The 21,908-nt window shown below is 38.3% G+C and overlaps 1 long non-coding RNA gene across 1 annotated transcript; it reads left to right on the forward strand.

Moving 5' to 3' along the window:
• The first annotated feature begins 4,943 nt into the window (after positions 1–4,943).
• LOC135362589 (uncharacterized) lies at positions 4,944–21,117 on the forward strand. The gene is made up of 6 exons (XR_010407469.1): positions 4,944–6,398; positions 6,891–7,115; positions 8,101–8,191; positions 8,392–8,471; positions 8,750–8,910; positions 19,401–21,117. It is a non-coding gene; the product is annotated as an uncharacterized LOC135362589 (long non-coding RNA).
• The last annotated feature ends 791 nt before the right edge of the window (positions 21,118–21,908 follow it).

Raw genomic sequence — 21,908 nt, forward strand, 5'->3', positions numbered from 1 at the left:
CAATTTTGGTAGAACGTAACGTAGGCAGAATTCCGATATTTATGTCTCCAAACTTGCCATTGTCGGTATCAGTCTAAGTGTTCACGATGGTTGCTGAAGGGTTGCATCAGGCTCATTCTCCAAGCACGGAAGCCCTAGCCAGACAGTTGTCAAGGCAACAGAAAATGCACACTGTGAACTACCAAGGAAAGGCCCTTTCTGGCTGCTTACAGTCTGTACGATGTTGAAGTGCAAACATTTTTCAAGCTTGGCAAAAAGATCTCTTTTATGGCTAATTATAAAATGCACCCAAGGTTATTAGACTGGGTGATAGATGATTGCCTGCTAAATGGGATGTGAAAAATTAAGGCAGTTTTCAAAGCAGAGGGACCTAAATTAAGTGTGCCTAAAGGATCAATTGCTTATTTTTGTCATTCTGCATAACCCGAACAGAACAGCTGTGTGTGTGTGTGTCTGTGTGTGTGTGTAGGAGCTTCCAAACTCATATTTATTTGAGTCACATCATACTTTTTGCTTCCAAATGTATTCAAAAGAAGGTAGGAGGTACCCAACCCATATTTCGATTTTTGGGGGGAAGAAGACTTTAAATTAAATCCCTGTTGATCAACATTAAGAATTTTGAATTACTCCAAGCAGGTGAGATTATAAAATCAGAATTTTCCTGCTAATTTCAGATGGTTAAGTGATATTATATCTTCTCCTTTTTTTTTTTTGCCTGCTATAATTCTCTTCTCACATTCTTGCTTGCCAACAAACTCCAAATCAATACTAACATGTTAATTTGATAAAAGATGTGGTGACTCAGGATCAAAGGAATCAGGGCAAAAACCCTGATCTACTAATCCACTGTCTTAGTTACGTGTTCCTTTGAAAACAGACTGTCTTTAAATCTGACTTGATATGAACAGCTGATCCAAAGCCTGGTGGCCAGTCTGAGAGTGAACGGGAATTCAGTGAGTTAGGCTGTGGAATGAGCTGATGTGAACATTCATCTTTTCTTTCTTGGGTGAGCCCCAACTCTTGGTAAACAGGCCAGACTTGCACTGAGGGTGACATGATCAGGTACGTTTCCTCGGGCTCTCACCCTAGGGGAAGACAAAAAACGGAACTTCCAGCCTTTAGAAGAAGAAATAAGATTAACCTGAGGGAGAAGTAAACTCTTGTAGACTCCACTGATTGACTATGGAAAACTGTAGTATTTATTGTCTTCGCATAGATAGAGAAGGCTCTTGAGGTTGATCTCCTAGAAGGTGAAAATGTCATGGAAACTAGTTATGCATGAGCCTGTAATGTATAGCACATTTACCCATACATGTGATGGCCACATGTCTCTCCTTAGCCTGAAATGCTCCTGTGACTGCATTTTATACACTGGGTGCATCTCTACAGGCAGAAGAGTGGGAAAGATTATTATGCGGTAAATAGACATGTCAATCAGGCGTGTTTGGACAACGCACAGCAATAAACCAGGTTTTTCATTTCCTCTATAGCTTTTTGGGATATTATTATTTCTCTTTATAGCCTTTCCATGTGTGTTTAAATAGGTCCTAAATGTAGTTGTTCAAGATATTAGAATTAGGGGGGCCTGGGCGGCTCAGTTGGTTAAGCAACTGCCTTTGGCTCAAGTCGTGATCCCGGGGTCCTGGGATGGAGGCCCATGTCAGGCTCCCTGCTCAGCGGGGAGCCTACTTCTCCCTGTGCCTCTGCCTGTCGCTCCCCCTGCTTGTGCTCTCTCTCTCTGTCAAATAAATAAAATCTTAAAAAAAAGATACTAGAATTAGAGTGTCAGAGAGGAGTGAGTATAATTGACTCTTGACTTAAATTCCTTTCCTGTTTTCTAGTCTTGCGTGGAGGTAGTGGGAAGCGGCAGCAGGGAAGAATGACCTCAAATAAAAAGGTGAATTGAAATGAAATGGCTGAAATCTGTTCCCTAACAACCAGCTTTCTGAAATCGTATGTAAAATGCAGGACATATTTGGACTCCTCCTCGGAGTGGATCAATAGGTTCCAACAATTCCTCAAATGGGTCCTTGACCCCCAAGAGATTAATGATGAACACAACCCAAGAGTTTGTAAAATATGCAAATGGACTAGAATGCTACCAAGTAGCACTGAGTCAAGGGAAGTTCTGTCTGCAGGCACCATGCTGGAGTGGGCTGCCCCAGGCCCCGGTGAGTGACTCGGGAGGAGGGAGGGCCGGGCACATTGGAAGTCCTTGTCCCTTAAGCTGGGTGCCCGGTATGGCTGTTCCCAACTCCGTTGAGTGTCCTCTCTCCAACCTCCCGTCAGCTCTCTACTTCAGCATTTTATTGCAGCAACCAAGGAAATAACATGAATAGAGAGCTTGTAAACTCTGAAATGCTTGATAAATGTTTATCATTTAAAAGGGGAGAATTGGCATCACAGTTTCGTGCTGCATAAACGTCGATCAGTTCTGCCCATCACCATTGGAAATGTCAGTGACATCCAAAATGCCTGTTAATGCTTCCATTCACTCATCTTTTTGCTAATAAGCTAGTTCATAAAATTAACACGCCCAGATACTAAGATCTGCTATCAATACATACTGATGCTTTCCTTCTCATCTCGGGCTGGGTAGGATGTCCCCTGAGAGGCACTGAAAGATGGTGGAATGACTCAGACGTGGAATGCAGAATGTAATCTAATGGCACTGAAAAGCGATGCAGTCAGTTAGAAATAACATCCAACTTTCCAGGCAGCTTAAATGATGTTGAATTAGCTGCAGTGGCCGCATGGTTATGTCTCAACATTGCTGTGACAAATCTGACCAGGAAGGAAGTCCCGCATGCAGAGAACAATAGTAACAAAAAGGTCTAATGGGATGAGTGGGATATGTTTTGGAAATGATAAAGACAACGTGTTCTATAAATACAAAGAAATTTGTTGTCACCTTTGTAGCTTATTTGAGAAAACTGGGCACATAATTTATAGCCTGGATTCCCATTTGAGGTAAAATGCAGTCAGATTGCAAGAACTGAGATTTGAGCCATAGAACTGATTACAGAGTAGATGGAAGTGGATTCCCTGCATTTAGATTTGCAAGGTGAGCGACAAGAAATGACCGTCTAGTAAATATGTTTAAAATAGCCAGGGATAATTTAACTTCAAGCAAATTATCCATCAAAGATTACTGAACACATTTTTTTTTTTTTAAAGCAGATTTTACAAGCATGCTGGCAAGGAAAATTAAAAGGATTCCCATCTTAAATGAGTTAGCGAAGACATAGATTTGATTAGTGATATCCAATAAGCAGATGAAATTACATGTTAGAATGACTGAAGGTAAAACTATCACTTTTCTGTTGTGAAGGTAAAATGAGGAGTGTTCTAATCACAAGGAAAAATACAAGTAAAGCAACATAAAAACCTGCGTGGGGTTGTGTAAGGACTGGATGTCTGTGTCCTCCCAAAATGCATATGTTGAAATCCAAACCTCATAATAATGGGAGGTGATGAAGTGATGAGGGTGGAGCCCTCATGGATGGGATCCTATAAATCTGCCCTTACAGAGGGACCTCAGAGAGTGCCCATGCCCTTCTTCCACACTGTGAGGACACAACGGGAAGAGCCCTTGACCATGCTGGCACTCTGAACTTAGGCTTCCAGCCTCCAGAGCTGCGAGCAATAAATGTCTGCTGTTGATAAGACATTCAGTGTATGGTACTCTGTTATAGCAGCCTGAACTGACTATGGCAGGTTGGAAGTCAGAACTCAGATTCTCTGAATCCCAGCCCTGGCATTCAGAGAATGTCAACTGTGGGGTGTGTGCATGTGTTTCTCAGGGCTGCGCCTGGACTCCTAATCTACAGCAGAATCGGCACAATTTCTGCTGCCTTATGGGTAGGAGAACAAAGGTAAAATGAGATCACTGTACAAAAGCATTTTGTAAATGAAATGTTATCTAAGTAATTCATTCATTCTTTGGATATTATCTTGAAATTGAAAAAAATATATATATATAAGGAAATTTTCTCTGTTTATCACCACTACCTTCTACCCTTACTGGAAAACATTTTCATGAGCTATTTGGTTCAGAGTTAAAAAGAGAGTGGCAAGGAGAATAATTATTCAACCATAATTGATGTCAAGCAAAGTGGGAAAATCTCTTAATTTATTGGAGTCTAAATGTCCTTGGTTATGAAACCCAAATGATAAAATGCAGTGTTTTGTAAACTCTAGTGCTTAATACAAATGTATTTATTTTAATTCCTCTCTTAATCACTAGAACCCATTTCTCTAATTTTTTTTTGCTGCTGATATATTTTTGCTCTAATAAGTTTGAAAGAATTAAAATGCATTATTCCTGGATTCAGATACCTCCTTGGGAATTTGGTAAGAATACAGCGTATAATACACACAACATACAAAATAGATGTTAATTAGAAAATTATGTTATCAGTAAGGTGTCTAGTCAACAGTAGACTATTAGTAATTAATATTTGGGATATTTAAAGTCATATCCAGATTTTCAACTGCACACGGTACTGCTGCCCCCGACGTCTGCATAGTTCAAAGGTCAACTGTACATTGAACTATATCTGCATTTCCTTCTGATAAAACACCTCAGTTGGTTTGCTCCAACCCTAACCATTTATCTCATGAGCTTACATCTCACCCTTATCTCACCTTTTGCCTTGGGAACTTCAGCTCCATTCCCATTTAAGCCAAAAACAATATCTAATTTTCCATCCATTAAGGTAATGTCTTGTGATTCAAAACATACTTCAAGATTCTCCTTGCTGAGAAAGCTTGTTTCAAGGTCCCTGGAAGAGTCATGAGGATGCATTTGATTAATAATTGTAACTCTTCATATTCACAGAATGCCTCAATTAAAGAGTGCTTCTTCATATGTACATGACCTCATTGATTTTTCATTTATATAAGGAAGAAAGTAACATCTGTAATGAAGCTTTTTTACATGCATCCTTTCATCTGTTATAAAAGAATACCACCAATGTTTAAAAGAGGTGAAGTCCAGTATTTCTTGGCTAAGAAGCAGGACAGCTCAGATAGTACCCATTTCTATCAAAACCCAGGGCTCTTACTTTCAAGATTTTCTTTGGTTTGCTGCAGGTTGAGTATGGGGATATGCCTAGCTATGTCTGTTTGTTACTTATTCTGCTCTGTGTTCTCTGAGCTTCCTGGCTCTGTAATCCGGTACTTTTCATTATGTTTGGAAAGTTCTTGGTCATTGTTACTTCAAATATTCTTTCCCCACCATCTTCTCTTCTCCTTCCAATATTCTCATTACATGTATGTTATGCTTTTTGAAATTGTCCCACAGTTCTTGAAGGCTCTGTTATGTTTTTCCACTCTTTTTGTCTTTGCATTTTGGTTTGGAGAGTTGTTATTGACCTATCTTCAAGCTCAGTGACCCTTTCCTTGGCTGTGCCCTGTCTACTAATGAGCCCATCAGAGGCATTCTTCATTTTTGTTAGTGTTTTTGATTTCTAGCATTTCCTTCTGATTCTTTCTTAGAGCTTCTGTCTCTCTGCCTATATTACCCATCTGTTCTTGTATACTGTCTACTTTCTCCATTAGGATCTTTAACATATTAAACACTTATTTTAAGTTCCCTGTCTAATAATTCCAACATATGTATAATTTCTGAGTCTAGTTCTGAGGATTGTTTTTTTCTCTTCAGACTGTTTTTTGTTGTTGTTGTTGTTTTTGTCTTTTGTCATGTCTTGTAATCTTTTTGCTGAAAGTCACACGTGTTGTATGAGGTAATAAGAACTACGGTCAACAGACATTTAGTATGAAAATCTATGGTCATCTGGCTGGGAGTTTCGCTATTTAGCATTTACAGTGTTCTAGGTGCCGGAGGCCTCCAATTCTTCCAGCGCCCCCGTTTTTTTCTCTGCTTTTGACTCTGGCCTCCCTAAGTACTATTCCTCAGGGAGAGGGCAGGTCAGCTCTCTGAGATGGACTCCACTGTTATCATACTGGAGTCCTTTGATGTGGTGATAATGTATAGAGGAGGAGAAGCATTCTACAATCTCATGAACCAATCTCATTCTCTTAATGGGTCTGTGTCACGGAGCTGGGACTGTCACAAGCATTTCCTCTATTGGTATTTTCCCCCTGCCCCTACTCTTTTTTGAGTGCAGCATTCCCAATCTTTTCCCTTGGAACCGTGATCCATGTTGATTATGCTTTGTTTTTATCATATAATGAAGTACACAGGAAGTTCAGAGTCTACTGTTATGGGAGAAATGTCTTTTCCCTAGCTTGGATATCGCTCTAGTCAAGTCTTTTCTGATGGGGCAAAGGCTTTTGTTATGGACATATTTCACAAAGATTACTCTTCCCTTCCTCCCAGAGCCATGAGTGGATCTCTCACATCTTCATCTTGAGAACCTGTGAGTTTCCTGAAGGTAAAGTCCATGAAAGAATGTCCCCCCACCCCCACCCAAGACTGTGGCTCTCGATGGCTTCTCACTCATGTGAATCCACGCTCAGCTCTGAGCAATTCATCAAAGTTACCATTTGAGTGTTTCTACCAGTGTTTGGCTCCAGTGGCTTTTGCTCCAAGTCAGCAGACCTAGCCTTTGTCTCTCCAGATTTGGGGTTGACAGTTTGCCTTGCAACTTCAATTCCCTCATGAGTCCAAGAAATGTCATTGATTTTCCAAGAAAGAGTTCAGCTTCTTCTTGTAAAGATAGAATGATTTCCAAGCTTGTTATGTGTCAGAGCTGAAACCAGAAGTTCTAAATCTTTCCCTTTACCTGAGAGCCTTCACCAGATTCTAAGAAAGAAAAAGCAAAGTCTCCAAAATAATCCGGCATCTACTCATTGCTAATTTGTGTCTTAGCAAAGAGGAAGGGAATGCTAACATATTAATTTATTTATCTGCCTGTCCTTTATAGAGGAAGAAGGCCAGCCAGAAAGTCACTGAAATAGTTTGGGGGCAAAAAAACTTAGGTGTACCACATTAAAAGAGGACAACAATCCATCCAGCCCAGTATCCCATCTGACTGTGTTGTGGGGGAGCAGACCAACAGAGATGAAAACAAATGTAGTGATGGATCTATTGTCCACCAAATCATGAGAACCCTTAAAATCACAACATCATAGCATGTCAGAACTAGAAGGTGGGTAGAAACTGCTCCTTTATGCTGTTGTTTAAATCCTGTAGACTTTCATAGAGGTGTAAAATGTCTTAAAAATATAGCACTAGTGATAATGGGAAAAAGAAGGAAGGCAACATCCACTTCTCTTCTTTCTATCTTATCATCAAGTCATTTGTGAACACATCATAAAACTATGTATATCATAAATCTGCTGTCACCTCCATCAGCTCTCCATTCCATCTGAGTCAGTGTCAGAGAAAGAAATGAGGAAGACGTTTATGCTCTTCTTGCTCATTGGTTCAAATGGTGAGGAAGACTGTATCAAGACAGACAGAGGGATGAGGCAACAGCAAGAATAATAACCCTAAGGCCACAAGTGTGTCATAAGAAAATATTTTTGCTAGACTTCAGATTCCCCAACATGAGTCATCTGAGGATAGTCCTGGAAGTGGTATTTTTGTTTTGTTTGTCTGGAATGTTATATAACTTGTTGTATGGTTGGTTGTCTTAGTCTTAGATGTCAGAATAGGAAGCAACCAAAAGTCAATCTTGTTTAACATTCTTCAGGCTATGCTTGAATCTTTTGGTTTGCCCGGGTCCAGGTGACCTCTCCTGAGGCCCCAGGTCCACAGGGCTCATTAATCCCCAACCAACTTACTTTATGTTCCAGAGCACTGGTTGTTACAAAGTTCTCTCTCTTGCTGAACCCAATTCTATTTTCTTGTAAATCCATGAATTGATCTTAATTATTGCACAAAATAAATATCTTTGACAATTGAGCTATTAGCCCACATATGAATTTTGTAGTTACTGGACACAGTATTTCTGAGACAAAATCTTGGATGAAATTCAACAATTCTTTCTTTCATTTTCAGGTATGTCAAAATAGATGAATCAAAATGCCTAGCCTCAGTGATTTAAGGAGTTCACTAAACTGACCTATAAATAAAGCAGCTGAAAGAAGTTTGGAACATAACACATAGAAATGTATTTATTTTTCTCCAAGGAGTGAATGAGCCCATGTCCCTGAGGGGCCCAGAGGGCAGGAATCTGCCCTCAGTTTGTGCAGATTAAAGACCACTTTCTCATCTAGAGTGGTAAGTGAGTGTTAATTGGAGGGAAGCGGTGAGTTACATTAAAGGAAGCATTTCCAATTCCAACTATTAAGATACACATGAAAATTGGCAGCTGTGGGTATATAAAGTGAGAGCATACTAGAGTAAATATTACAGAGAGAATGCCACATTCAGTCATGATAGGTGAGACAAATGAGTTCTTAGAATATTCTCTTTTTCAGAAAGACACTGGACCTTGAATTGGAAGAACTTGAAAAAATTAAAAGGCATGGAGACCTTATTGTCCTGAATGTGGTTTCAGGTAGGTGATTTGTTCTAATCTCAGCCAAAGTCTGAGCCCATTGCAGAGAAGGCAGCATGCTGGTGGCAGAAGGAGGGACATGGAGAGAGGAAGGCATGGAAAACATTGATCCAAGCGAAAATGGCCCTGGGAAGAAAGGCAGAGGTGTTTTTGTTTGTTTGTTTGTTTTATTATTTTTTTATTAATCTTTTATTTGAGTAGTTGTTACACAATGTCACATTGGCTTCAGTTGTACAACATACTGATTCAACTTCTTTATATGTTATGCTCACCACAAGTGTAGCCACCATCTGCACCCTACAACACTGGAGGTTCTTGATTTCCTCCAGTTGGGAACAACTGTGAGCATGGACAGCAGCAGTGACAGAATGGGCTCCAGCTCCTGAATCAGCAGGCAGCACGGAGGGAATGGCTTGTAATCTCAGCACCTGAGCTCTGTGTAAGTACAAAATGCAAACACCAGCTGAGCACCAAGTGATCAGATAACCACATGTACAAAGGAAGAGACAATGGCCAATTTATAATGCAATGTCATTAACTAAGAGAATTCAGAACCCGCAGGAGGATCTTGCTCTGGCACATTCCCAGAATCTAAGTTGATTGATTTTTTTTTAACTTTTATTTATTTATTTATTTATTTATTTATTTATTTATTTATTTTTAATTTTTTTATTCTTATGTTAATCCCCATGCATCATTAGTTTTAGATGAAGTGTTCCATGATTCATTGTTTGTGCATAACACCCAGTGCTCCATGGAGAATGTGCCCTCCTCAATACCCACCACCAGGCTAACCCATCCTCCCACCCCCCTCCCCTCTAGAACCCTCAGTTTGTTTTTCAGAGTCCATCATCTCTCATGGTTCGTCTACCCCTCCGATTTCCCCCGCTTCATTCTTCCCCTCCCGCTACCTTCTTCTTCTTCTTTTTTTTTTTCTTAACATATATTGCAGTATTTGTTTCAGAGGTACAGATCTGAGATTCAACAGTCTTGCACAATTCACAGCGCTTACCACATGAGTCATTTTGTTTAATGTATTATATGTGGTATGGGTAATAATGTCTTAATGATGATTCAAATTCAAACTTACTTGTCATAAAGAAAGATCATGTTTGAAGAAAATAATGATTAGGGGGCCACAGGTAGTAATTACTTTGAGAAAAAGTGATGCTTCCATCTGTAAAATCTTCCATCCTTATAGAAATTTATCTGACATAGCCCCATAGCATTTCCTTAAGCTTACTTTTGATTGGACAAAGCTAAAGTAGGCTTTCTTTACTGATTCATTTGTTTTAATAAATTGGCATCTAAAAAATTCATAAGCAACCTGTAACAAAACCTAACTGAATTTTTGTTGAGCTGTTTTTATTTATTTTTAAAAATTATTTATTTATTTATTTTATTATGTTACGTTAATCACCATACATTACATCATTAGTTTTTGATGTAGTGTTCCATGATTCATTGTTTGCGTATAATACCCAGTGCTCCATTCAGTACGTGCCTGCTTTAATACCCATCACAGGACTAACCCATCCCCCCAACCCCCCTCCTCTCTAGAACTCTCAGTTTGTTTCTCAGAGTCTATAGTCTCTCATGGTTCATCCCCCCTTTGATTTCCACCCCCTTCATTTTTCCCTCCCTGCTATCTTCTTCTTCTTCTTCTTCTTTTTTAACATATAATGTATTGTTCCAGAGGTACAGGTCTGTGATTCAACAGTCTTACACAATTCACAGTGCTCACCATAGCACATACCCTCCCTAATGCCTATCACCCAGCCACCCCATCCCTCCCACCCCCCACCACTCCAGCAACGCTTGGTTTGTTTCCTAAGATTAAGAATATCTCATATCAGTGAGATCATATGATACACGTCTTTCTCTGATTGACTTATTTCACTCAGCATAATATCCTCCAGTTCCATCCATGTCGTTGCAAATGGCATTATTTCATTCCTTTTGATGGCTGCATAATATTCCATTATATATATATATATATATATCTCACATCTTCTTTATCCATTCATCTGTTGATGGACATCTTGGCTCTTTCCATAGTTTGGCTATTGTGCACATTGCTTGTTGAGCTCTTTTTAAAATAAGATTCCTCTATCTTAGGATTCTCAACACCAGCTTACCTCCTTTATAGACAGACCAAAAAAAGGAAAGTTCTTGGTGCTTTACTTTGAGGAAAAATGTCTTAATTTTGAATATGTAAGAAAAAGAGTGTAATGCATATTTTATCTTATTGCATATACATACAGCTATTACTTGGGTTTCTTTGTGAACTTCACAGCTGGAGTTACAGACTGATGATCATTTCATGTACCATCCTAATATCCATGGCAGTTATTCAAATGAGTTATTTAACTGACAAATATATTCAGACTTTAGAATAGGTTATGTGTTCATTCTCTTAGTGTTCAAGGGTAATGCAAAGCTCAATGCCAATTAGTCTAGAAGTTTCTTGGAGGGGTGAACAGGGGCAGGAACTACTCTTGTTTCTCACAAGGCTGAGCTTATTGTGAGACTTTAAATGAAAAACAAAATAGGGGCACCTGGGTACTCAGTCAGTTAAACATCTGGCTGTTGATTTTGGCTCAGGTCACAATCTCAGGGTTGTGAGATTGAGCTCTGCATCAACTCCATCCAACATGGAGTCTGCTTGAGAAACTCTCTCCCTCTCCCTCTGCCCCTCCCCCCTCACTAAAATCTTAGAAAGAAATAAAAACAAAATAATGGGTTGTAGAAAATGAATCTCTAATTTCTATTTTTAAGATTTTATTCGAGAGAGAGCGAGCACGAGTGAGAGAGCACAAGCAGGGGGAGTGGCAGAGGGAGAGGGAGAAATGGGTTCCCACTGAACAGGGAGCCCAATGTGGGGCTTTATCTCAGGACCGTGGATCATGACCTGAGCTGAAGGCAGCTGCTTAACTGTTTGAGCCACCCAGGCACCCCTAATCTCTAATTTCTAACCTAGTTATTGAGCAAATTATTTGAGGTTTATTGGTCTCTCCTTACCCAACGTTGATATAGTAGTTACTTAATTATACCACCATCATAAACAAAAGCAATCATTTATGGTATGCTTTTCTAAATTAAAAAGCACAAGGCAATACCCCCCACCCTAAACACACACATGCACACACACACACACACATTCCAAATAGCAGCTATCTGAATCTGAATCTCTCCACATATCCTTCAAAGAGCACACAGGACAATGAGGATTTCAAGAGTCACCTATAAACCTTATCTACAACAAAACAAGGAGACAAAGAATAATATAAACTGTAAATGTAATTGGGAAAAGCATTCTGAACAGCGAGCCAGGCTCAGCATCCAGGCGGCAGCAAGGGTTAAATGTCAGAGAAAGATCGCAGCGTGGTGTGGCAGTGGTGGAGGACGAAAACATTTCCTCACCCTCTTAGGGTGCTGGCTGCATCGGAAAATTAATTTGACAGAGGCAGCTTAACAGGAGAAATGTGTACACATTTCTTTGATATAAGTTTGAAATCACAGAGCAGCCTTCAAAAGAAATGAAAAGCCAAGGAAACAGAGCTGTGTATTTTTATTTTAGGTCTGAGGAAGACTGGATGGTCATGGAGGAATATGATAGGTTAAGGAGAATGAAGTTAAGTGTAGTAAATGGGTGTCCTTTTGTCTTGGGAGATAATGATGTTCCTTTCCTTTGGGTACCCTCCAGGTACACGGAGAGCACCTCTCATGTGAAGACTCTGTGACCTGTTTCAGAGACGAGGGGTGAGGGGTGTGGCGGTCAGAGTGACCTTCCTGCTTCTGCCTGTTTCTCAAAGTCCCTCAGCTTAAAATATGCAATAGGCCAGTATGCCATATTTGGGGGTAGTATGTCCTGAACTTTCCCCATCATAGTGGTGGAATGAGAAGGCACCTCCAGGAGAAGAAGGGCCTCTCTCTCCTTTTTTTTTTTTTTTAAGATTTTATTTATTTATTCATGAGAGACAGAGAGAGAGAGAGAGAGAGAGGCAGAGGGAGAAGCAGGCTCCCAAGGAGCAGGGAGCCTGATGTGGGACTCGATCCCAGGACTCTGGGATCATGACCTGAGCCAAAGGCAGACGCTTAACCATCTGAGCCACCCAGGCGCCCCATGGAGGGCCTCTCTTGAGTAGGCCGATGTTGAGACTAGGTCTGAGACCTTGGGGATCAAAGCCCTGGCTAATGTGGGATTAAAATGCCTCTGGCCTTCCCCTTGCTTGTGCTCTCTCTCGCTCTCTCTCAAATAAATAAATAAAATCTAGAAGAAGGAGAAGCAGCTTAAAATTCATCAGCCTGGAGGTGTTAGTCTTCCGGGGAAGAGGGAGCCAACAGGGAGGCCCGAGAGGGAAGGAAAGAAATGTAGCAAAAGGCTATGTTATTGGAAGAAAAGAATATTTCTTATCACAGGGCACTTTGATGACCCTACAAATTAGAAGACAATGATGAAGCAGACCCCACTTCCAAAGGGGAAAAAAAAAAGAAAGAAAAGAAAAATACTTAAACATTATAAGAAATGGGCTAAAACGAAAGTGAGGAAGAGTATAAGACACTGCAGAAAAACACTTAATAGATTTGAATAATAAGGAAGATACTCCTTGTTCAGGGATACAACAGTACAACATTATAAACCTGCCCATTCTTCCGAATCAACATACAAACTGAATACAATCAAAATAAAAATACCAATGAGTTTGGTTTATTTTTCCCTTGGGCTAGACATTTGATTCTAAAATGTATATAGATTCTTAAAAAATATGGCATAATAGCCAAGGAAACTCTGAAAAGAAAGTAAAGGGGTCTTCACCCTATGAAATATTATAATATTCCATCAAGCTTCTGCAGGTAAGCAATGTGGAAATGTTCCTTGAGCAGACAGACCAGTGGAACAGAGTAGAAAGTCCAGAAATAGATTCAACTATATGGAACATTTGTATGTGATAAAGGATGCATCTCAAATCATTGGGAAAATCTTGAACTTTCTCATAAATTGTGTTAAGACACCTAGATTCATTGATGAGAAAGTAAAATTGGATTTATACTTCACATAAGAAGAAACCCCAAATGATCAGTGATCTAAAGGTAACATTGAAACCATGTAAATGTTCTATTTGGAACATAATCTTGGAGGGAAGAAAAATTCAAAATCCAGATACCATAAAAGATTGATAAAATCAACTCTGTGTATGGGTGTGAGCATGTGTTTCAATGTAGCGAATAGAACAGAATTAACCATCAAAGCTAAAATAAAATAACATGCTTTTCACCTGAAGAATCTTTTTGTTAACCAAAATGTTTTACCTATTTTCAGGTGAGTAAAAACAGGGCAATATCCAGATGGAACTTCGTGAAATTTATAAATCTCAGGGCAAAAAGCACATCCTCAAGTATTCAGGCAGAAAAAGTCAATTTACTTAAAATAAAGAAAAATAATCTTTGTCTCAGACTTTTCCATGGTAATGAACATCAGATAGAAACAAGAGTGCCATTTACAGAGATTTAAAGCAGAAAGGTTGTAACCAGGATTCTAGACTAAACAAGTTTTCCTTAATCTGTAAAAGCAAAAAGAAATAGTCAAGGCTTTAAAAAGTAGTTCATTTCTGTGCTGCGCCCTTCCTTAACAACAAAACAAAACGACAAACTTCCCATGCTGAATATGTATTGCATCAAAGCAAAGCAAAAAACTTGAGAATGTGGAAATTACAGCAGGTAAGTTAGATAACATTCAGATATTTTTTTAAAAATTGTAATAATTGGGCGCCTGGGTGGCTCAGATGGTTAAGTGTCTGTCTTCAGCTCAGGTCATGATCCCAGGATCCTGGGATGGAGTCCAGCATCAGGCACCCTGCTCAGCGGGGAGCCTGCTTCTCCCTCTCCTGCTCCCCCTGCTTGTGTGCTCTCTCTCTCTCTCTGTGTCAAATAAATAAAATCTTTAAAAATAAATAAATAAATAAATAAATATTGTAATAATTATTTTAAAAAGTTGAAGACATAGTGCATATATTTTTGGAAGGTTTTTTTTTTTTATTTTGTTTTATGATGTTATGTTAGTCACCATACATTACATCTAGTTTTTGATGTCGTGCTCCACGATTCATTGTTTGCGTATAACACCCAGTGCTCCATTCAAATATGTGCCCTCCTTAATACCCATCACCAGGATAACCCATCCCCCCACACCCCTCCCCTCTAAAACCCTCAGTTTGTTTCTCAGAGTCCATAGTCTCTCGTGGTTTGTCTCCCCCTCTGATTCCCCCAGCTTCATTTTTCCCTTCCTACTATCTTCTTTTTTTTCTTTTAACATATAATGTATTATTTGTTTCAGAGGTACAGGTCTGTGATTCATCAGTCTTAACACAATTCACAGTGCTCACCATAGCACATACCCTCCCCAGTGTCTATCACCCTGCCACCCCATCCCTCCCACCCCCCACCACTTCAGCAGCCCTCAATTTGTTTCCTGAGATTAAGATTTCCTCATATCAGTGAGATCATATGATACTTGTCTTTCTCTGATTTACTTATTTTGCTTAGCATAATACCCTTTAGTTCCATCCACATCATTGCAAATGGCAAGATTTTGCATTTTTTGATGGCTGCATAATATTCCATTGTGTATATATACCACATCTTCTTTATCCATTCATCTGCTGATGGACATCTTGACTCTCTCCATAGTTTGGCTATTGTGGACATTGGGGTAGTGCATATATTTTTTAAATGTTCCTAAAAGTGAAAGGGACCTCTGTCTCTCTACCCCCTCTCACACACACACCTTTAAATTCCAGATTATTGGCAACCAAAATTAAGAATTAGATGGAGGAAAAGAGCAAGAAATACGAAGCTGCTAATTTTCTAATTTTACATCAAGAAGTATCAGTAGAAACTTTCTTTGGCAATAGTAATGAAATCAATATTGTTGCAAGTGCATGTTTTAAGATTCAAAGAAACTTATCAGATAATTAAAAGTATATGTATACACCATTCTAATTGTTAGAGATTAAAAAACATTAAAAATAATCAATTTATTTAAAAAAGAGAGAAAACAAGAACAAAAGCGCAGGCCAACAAGAAAACAAAGATAAAAAATGTCAAATCCAATTGGCACCAAAATTTGATTTCCTCACCTATAATGTGGGTTACTTAAAACCTAATTTATAGGTTAATCTTGGGGATGAATAGGATAATGCTCAAAAAGTACTTAGCAGTGCCTGGCTCACAAAGTTCAGTGCTCTTGCTGCTGCTGATTATTACTATTATTACTATTAATCATCATCATTAACAATTATATATATGTATATATATATATATATATATCACCTACAAAAATAAATTTAAATGGATGTAATTTGATAAACTATTTTAATCTTTTTTATTAAAAGAAAAAGATTAATGCTATAAGTAAAATAAGAGAATTGAAAGTTAAAGCATGTGAAAAGATATATCAAAGAAACACAAACCAAAGAAAGCACAACAATGGAGAATCCAAGGTGAAGAGGCATGGAACATTGCAAAGATGATCATTTTATATGCACAAGGGAAAAATCACAGTGAAGATAAAATTGTCATGAAATTTAATGCATTAAAAGTGTATCTCTAAAATAAATAACATAAAAACATTTGGAAATGCAAGAAATAAGGGAATTTTAAACATGTTATCCTCAATAATCATAAATCAAAAGACCAAAATAGAAAGTCTATAGAGGATTTTAATGATGCAATTAATAAGATCTAATTAATATATATTAAACATTTTACCTTACAAAGATTTTGATGTGGAAATTTTTTCAGTGCAATAAGAATGGTTTTATTAAAGCATGGGGATAGGACCCATGGGCAGAAAGAGCTGGTCTGGACTTGTGTGGGGTGACTGATTATATACTTTCAAGTTGGGAGGGGGTCAGGGATATAGCATAAGTCTCTAAGGACTTTTGGAAGCAAGGTTTCCAGGACCCTGAGGGAGCTAGCTATCGTTGGGAAAAGGTCATGTATTATTGTCTAATAAAGCCTTAGTCATGAGGCCCTTGAGATGTATATCAGTGGGCCATATGTTTGGAGGATGATTGCTAACAAAGATCTTGGGGGGTAGAGATAAAAGAAGTTTCCAAAGGAATTGTTAATATGTTAAGGAAGACTTACAGAATTTTGGGGGTTGAGACAATGTTAAACTAAGATTACCTTTTGCCTTTAAGAAAGTGTCAACACTGAAGCAGCTGAGGTCTCAGAGGAAAGTCACTCTGCTTGTTTCAAGGACTAGTTAATGGGCTGTGGTAAGGAAATTTAATTTTTTCCTTTTGCCTTTGTTACCCACATCGGATGAAATATACCCTTCTAAGTTTTTGGAAAATATTAACTGAATCACATATTTCATATAGTTTATAAGATTTTCATAATATTTGATTTGTACATGACAGTCTCTCACAACAATGCGATAAAAATAAAAACTAATGCTGGTAAAACATTTAAAAGAATCCAATCACTTGAGACTAAAAAGCAAACTTTTCAAACATTAGCTCACTAGGAAATGAAAGTTACTAACTATAAACCATTTATAAATAACCTGACAAACCCTATGTTAAAATTATGTGCCAAGACAATTCAATGGAGGAAAGAATAGTCTTTTTAACAAATGGTGCTGGGACAACTAGATGTCCACATGAAAAAGAATAAAGTTGAAGTCTTCTCGCATATTACATACAAAACATAGTCAATGTGGATCGGCACCAAAATGGAGGAGCTAAAACTATAAAACTTGCAGAAGAAAACCTAAGTGTAAATTTTCATGACTTTGGATTTGGCAACGATTGCTTAGATGGGACACCAAAAGCATAAGCAACAACAACAGAAGATAGATAAACTGGGCATGATCAAAATGAAACACTTTTGTGCTTCTAAGCACACCATCAAGAAAGTGGGGGGAAAACTCCCACAGAATGGGAGAAAATTTTGCATATACTATATCTTATAAGGGACTTGTATCTGGAATGGATAAAGAAAATTACACACACACACACACACACATGCATGCATGATGGTATGTTATTTGGCCACAAAAAAAAGAAGGAAATCCTGACATTTGCAACAACATAGATGGACCTTGAGGGAATTTGCTCAGTGAAGTAAGTCAGACAGAGAAAGACAAGTACCCCATGATTTCATATATATATATATATATATCAACCCCTTATGTAGTACACCTAAGACTAATGCAATGTTATATGTCAATCATATCTCATTAAAAAATTATCATTGAAGGGTACCAAAATATGCCACCCCAAAATATACCCCTTTAGCATAGGGACTATTTTGAACTAAAGGCCATTGAGAACAAGCAGACACAGGAAAAGCTCTAAAAACAGGGTACAGGTTTGTCTTTTGTAAAGGAAATCTACATTTGTAGAGGTGGGTCTCTCTCCTGTATCTGGAAGAGGTGGACACTTAAGAACAAAGAAGGCACCAACTTAAATGTACAGAACAAGTCTTACTAAGCAACTCTTGTTTACCATACTTCTCCTGGCCACTTTCCCACAAATTGCCTCCCTGACCAGAAAATTCCCAAACCCCTTTTCTGTATTTAAGCCCAAGATCTAACCACCTCTTTGGGTACTGAGTGCTCCCACATGCCCTTAAACTTCTGTGTGTTCTCATGTTCATCTGCCTGTGGCTAGTCTAATGCACAAGCCCCTGCTGGAGAACCTAGAATGGGTAGAGGAGGAGAATTTTCTCCCTTACATCAGGAAAGGGGAAAGCTGCTGAGTTCATAGATTAATAAATCTGAAAGCTAGTTATATAAATAAGAGAAACTCAACAACAGACATGCATTCACTTTTAATTTTTACTATTTTGATTAAATAAATTTGATTCAAATAAAGATACACAAATGTGGGAGTAAAAACATGACGTGAGTACAGACTCAGAGGAAACTATACAAGTAAGGATAACCTTAAAATACATATTCAATAAATAAATTTGATATTTTTATGAAAAGCATCATTTTCTGGCCAAGTATAAATTATAAAACTTTACTTAAAAAGAAGCAGAAAACCTGAATAATCCAATGACTATGCACGCTACTGAAAGGATTTTTCAGAAACTTTTAAACCACTTCAAAATTTTTCAAGGTCAAGTGGTTTCATACAAAATAATTTCTACTGTATATAATAGAGCACAGATGCCTAATCTATAGTTTTATTTAAATCTCAATTTATTTTCATGAACTTATATTAACTTGGTACCAGTGCTTGAGAAAGACAGCACCAAAACCACTCAACTTAAAAAAAAATAGCATATGAGACACTCTCACTTATGAATATAGGTGCAAAAATTCTAAATGAAATTTCAACAAATCAATTTCAGTGCTAAATAAAAATGAGAACATACCACACGATCAAACAGAATTATTCCAGGAATGTAAGGACAACTCTGCACTAGGAAATCTATCAATTTAATGTATCAGATCTGCAGTTGAAGGAAAATCTACACAATTATTTCTACTGAAAATGCATTAAAAATGATGATACTTTTTAAAAAAAATTAATAGGCTTTATTTTTTAGAACTGTTTTAGGTATGCCCCCCCCAAAAAAAAATTAGTGAAAAATACAGAGCTTCCATATACTCTCTCTTCTTGCAGTCTCCTCTACAATTAACATCTTACATTAGGGTGGTACATTTGTTACAAGTGATGAGCCAATGTTGATACATTGTTATTAACTCAAGTCCATAGTTCACATTAGGATTCACTCCTGGTGTTGTACCTTCTGTGGGTGTGAACAAATGTATAATGCCCCCTATCCACCATTATAGCACCCTACAGAAGATTTCACTGTCCTAAAACTCCCCTGTGCTCCACTTATTCATCTTTCCCTCCTCCCAAGCCCCTGATCCATTGACTATCTTCATAGTTTTGAATTTTCCAGGAAGCAGAATATGCGGCCCCAAAAATATGACTGAAGGACTCCAGGACATGCCACCCTAACATATGCTGCTTTGGTACACTGATTACTTTGACCTGAAAGCACTGGAAAACAGCAGATGCAGGAGGACTCTGATCTCCCTCATCTGCCTTAAGTCAGACCCTCCAAAAGGAACTAGGTCATCATCAATCCCCTCCTGGGAGTGTCTTCAGCAAGGAAGATGGATTCTTAGTACAGGAGATGAGACTAAAAGTCGGCATCGCATCCAGACACACTCTGTCCCAAACTGTCAGACTCCCCATCGAGTCTTCTGAGGGCCCCTTCTGCTTTCCTAAAACCATTTTCTCTCCCCTAAGAAGCCTGCAACTTCCCTTTTCCTTATTAAGATGGCATTTATTCCTGAGTTCTAAGCCACCTCAGACAGTTAGTCATTTTCCCCCATGAAACTTCCACGTATACATGAGACAGAAATGTTAATAAACTTCTTTTTGTTCTTCTCTTGTTAGTCTGTCTTTTATTACAGGAGTCTTAGCTAAGAACTCAGAAGGTAGAGGGAAAATTATTTTTCCTTCCCTACAGTAGGACTCATAGAGTATGTAGCTTTTCAGATTGGTGTTTTTTACTTAGCAACATGTATTTAAGGTTCTTCTATGTCTTTTCATGGTTTATAGTTTTGTGGGGGTTTTTGCAGTTTTAAATAAGCTGCTGTTATGAATAAACATTCACGTGGAGGTTTCGGTCTGAATGTAGATTTTTCAACTCATTTCGGTAAATACCAAGGAGCATGATTACTAGGTCATATAGTAAAAGCATATTTAATTTTGAAAGAAACCATCAAACCAACTCCCAAAGTCACTCTACAATTCTGTACTCACACAAGAAATGAATAGGAGTTTCTTTTGCTCCATAGCCCACATCTGGTGTTGCCAGTGTCCTGCATTTTGGCCATTCTAGTAGGTGTATAGTGCTATCTCCTTGTTTTAATTTGCAATTCCATAATCATGTTGAGCATCTTTTTTCACATGCTTATTTGCCATCTGTATATCTTATTTGGTAAAGTATCTGTTCAGCTCTTCTGCCTATTTTTAAATTGTTTGTTTTCTTATGTTAACTTTTAAGAGTTCGTTGTATATTTTAGATACCAGTCCTCTATCTAATATGTACCTTGAAAAAACTTTCCTTTGAAAGAGGCTTGTTTGCTCATTCCCCTAGGAGTGTCATTTGTAGAACAGAAGTTTCTAATTTTAATGGAATGCACTTATTAATTTTTTCTTTTACTGATTGTGCTTTTAGATCTAAGAAGTCATAGCCCCTGGCTGCCTTAGTTGGTAGAGCATGAGACTCTTGCTCTTGGTTGTGAGTTCAAGCCCCATGTTGGGTGTAGAAATTACTTAAAAATAGATCTAAGACGTCATTGCTAAACCCAAGGTCATCTAGGTTTTTCTCCTATATTAGCTTCTTGGAGTTTTATAAAATATGTTTTTTAATTAGAAAAAATAGAGACTCTGAATAAGTCAAGGTCCCCACCAGATTATTTAATCGAGACTTTAGTGAAGGGACAACTTGAAACAAGCTTGGCAAAGCTAAGGAAACATACAAGGGGTGGTGAGACACCTAAAGATAGCACCCATGGTAAGCTATTACCACTCCTAGGGCAGATAGGGAAAGGGAAGAGGTAGGGCTGGCACCTAAGCAATGGTAAAGGGGCTATTACTGGGGACTCAACTACTACTAAAGATTTCACTTTGGGGCAGGGAGAGAGCCAAGGAAGAACTCTTCTCCTTCCCTTCCAATGTCATGTCAGTGACCCTAGTTGGCCAAACCCAATAGAAGGCAGCCAGCAAATGAGGCTAGGGAGTACAGTCTCCAGAAGTTGCCCTCGTGAAGCACAGAGCTGAGCAGAGACAGGTGGGAAGTCCATGTGGGAGAGGGCACATGAAGAATAAGGACCATGAGCTCTTTGCATGACAGAAAAAATACATGAGTCACACTTTGACTATTATGGACCAAGGTTCAAAGCTGAACTTTATGACCAAGGTGAGTGAACACCTCCATTTCTTTATGTTTAACTGGGAATAACAATAACCCTGCATTATAAATACTGAGATGACTATATTAAATGTCTACTATATAAAGTATTGATGAGTACCCAATATATACTAGCAACTGCTGCAACTATTACTACTATTACTAGGGTAGTCATTTTGATTGGAGGGAGAGGAGAAACAGGCAGCAAAACCAGAAATGTAAGCATTATCTCTTAATAGAAGACATACATGAAATTAACAGCCAAAGCCATACCTGGCAATGAGATATTAACATGCCCCACCAAAACCAAGAACCAGGGAGGGATGTTTTCTATCACTATTATCATCTAATGTTCTAGAATTTTAGCCAACACAGCAAAATATGTAACACTGGAAAGAGAAGACATTTACCTTTTTATTACTTTTAGGTAATGATGATTCTCTATCTAGAAAGATCCCAACACCCAAATTTTATAATTAAGTG

This window comes from Mirounga angustirostris, unplaced genomic scaffold (genome assembly GCF_029215605.1).
Source record: "Mirounga angustirostris isolate CCGP_5_RB_7025 unplaced genomic scaffold, mMirAng1.0.hap1 SCAF_14, whole genome shotgun sequence".
Lineage (NCBI taxonomy): Eukaryota > Metazoa > Chordata > Mammalia > Carnivora > Phocidae > Mirounga > Mirounga angustirostris.